We start from the raw sequence: 2,150 nt of genomic DNA, 5'->3' as shown, positions 1-2,150 counted from the left end.
GTTTTAATCAAGAAGGGACTTGTATCGCTTAAGTCACTCGGAAAGAATTTTTACCGGAAATTATCAAACAAGCAAATTCGTAACAATACTAAATAATCTTTTTTCTAATAAAAAAGGCTACTGCTACCAAATTATATAAATACGGGATGACGTTTCGGCTTCTAAACTGCGGTCTGTCCCCCAGTGGCACAACGACATGTCTACGGACTTATATCGCTAGAAACCGGGTTTCGATACCGTGGTGGGCAGAGCACAGATAGCCCATTGTGTAGCTTTGAGCTTAACTTCAAACAAACAAGTACTGCGGCCTTCTTTAAGTTGATTTTGTATGCAGTTTGATATTGTCTCAAATTATATGGCCATGATATAGAAAACAATATATAATTTGATATAATTAATTTTAAAATGTTAAGAATGTATTAGTCTACAGTGTCTGTAGTATATCACTCACCTTCAGCATACTATATATATATAATATGATTTTCGTATTTATTATTATATTTTTAATTGTAATTGTTACCGCGTTAGTGTTTTCGCAAGCACGCGTTCTTTTTCTCCAAGCAAGTTCGTAGGTGGTTGAGAGTGAGTAGTTAGATATTTCATCGTATTCATCTCATATGTTAAAGTAGTGGAAAGTGATATCAATATTGTATATTTTTTATTTAAGTATTTATTAATCTCTTATGGTGTTTAGTTATACATTATATTGTATATTTGTCAATAAAAGCTGTAATTATAGATAGCATTTAGCAAGGGCGTCTGCTACTGCTACATGAAACAAATAATAGCGCGTGTATTACTTGGAGTTAGGCTATATCGTGTAGAACTAGAAGTTGCTTATCTTTTGAACATTGGTTACACTTACATAGTAAAACTTTGCAATTAACGCTGATAATAATAACATGCAGTGAATGATTAAGTTAAATTTTAAATTGGGGCTTCTTGAGTATTTGTCACCAAGTTATCCACAGTATAAAATCTTGCTTAGTGGGTATGAATCTTTTGCTTGTAGTAGTACTGTATAAAGTATATTAGTATTACACAAGCTTGCGAATTTAAACTTCATAAAAGTTGTTTTGGTTTTAATTACGGATTTACCACATTTCAGCTACGCAGATTTCGAAAATAATATTCATTTTTTTCTATCACGTAAAGATTTATTACGAATCAGGAAGAAAAACTTGCATAGATCAAGTTATTATTTCGTTTACCACAATGAACATTTTTTATTATGTTTGTTAACAAAAATACAAACAAACTGAAAAAAAAAGAGAAGGACACTGATGTCAAACGAATATGGATCCTAATTTATCCAGATTTTTTGGGTGTAAATCTACATCTTTAGTCACAAAACTGTATGTTGTGGTCTTTTATGTATTGCATCTGGAGTAGCTCGTTTCAATGACCAACAGTAATCAGCCATCATCCTGATGTTCCACCTTCCCTGATACCTCCTCTTCATTTCCCTGAGGTCTTGATGGAACCTTTCCTGATGTTTCAGGTTGAAAACAATCTCTATCATCATTTCTATTGACATTAGATTCAGAATCAAAAGAAACTGTATCAAGAGTCTGAGTAGAGTAGGTACAGGTACATCAGGTTCATGAGCAATGGGTCTTATAGCAGATTGAAGGTGTGGATAAGAAATTTCCTTTTTATTTCAATTGTTGTAGCCTTGCATGTTATGTGAGCAAAAATTTCAAAAGGCAAAGACTTTTAGCTTTAGTCCATTGTCTCAACTCTTCGACACAAAGGGTGCAAACTTTGTGTGGAGACCATGATTTGTCTTGGTTCCCAAGTTTTATTCCAAAATATGTGTAATATGCTTTTTTGACAGATTCTATAATGTTTTGCCTTTGTTTCTTTACCACAAATTTACCACAAATATCATAGAATATGTTTGGGTCATTTACACAACCTTTTGTTGCCATAGCAATAAATTAATAATATTGACAAGAAAAATAATGTCAGTGCACGCTCAAACAAATACTATTCAGAAATGACACGTCATGTGGCCTATGAACCATTCATATAAAAGTGGTGTCTAGAACAATCTATAAGACTCGCGTTGCAATTGGTTTAGAGAAATATATAGGTAGTGGTTGTCAGCATTTTAGAGAAATTTATAGGTAATGGTTGTCAGCATTTTA

At 32.7% G+C, this 2,150-nt stretch overlaps 1 protein-coding gene across 1 annotated transcript in view; it reads left to right on the top strand.

Moving 5' to 3' along the window:
* The first annotated feature begins 495 nt into the window (after positions 1 to 495).
* Positions 496 to 2,150, top strand: part of LOC106466927 (60S ribosomal protein L32-like) — an 11,186-nt gene continuing 9,531 nt past the window's right edge. Inside the window, exon 1 of the mRNA XM_013927245.2 lies at positions 496 to 582. The gene's annotated coding sequence lies outside the window, so the exon portion shown is untranslated. The remainder of the gene's footprint in view (positions 583 to 2,150) is intronic.

The sequence above is a fragment of the Limulus polyphemus genome, unplaced genomic scaffold (genome assembly GCF_000517525.1).
Source record: "Limulus polyphemus unplaced genomic scaffold, Limulus_polyphemus-2.1.2 Scaffold2427, whole genome shotgun sequence".
Classification (NCBI taxonomy): domain Eukaryota; kingdom Metazoa; phylum Arthropoda; class Merostomata; order Xiphosura; family Limulidae; genus Limulus; species Limulus polyphemus.
Note: the sequence above shows the minus strand (reverse complement) of the source record. Positions and strands in the feature narration are given on the sequence as shown.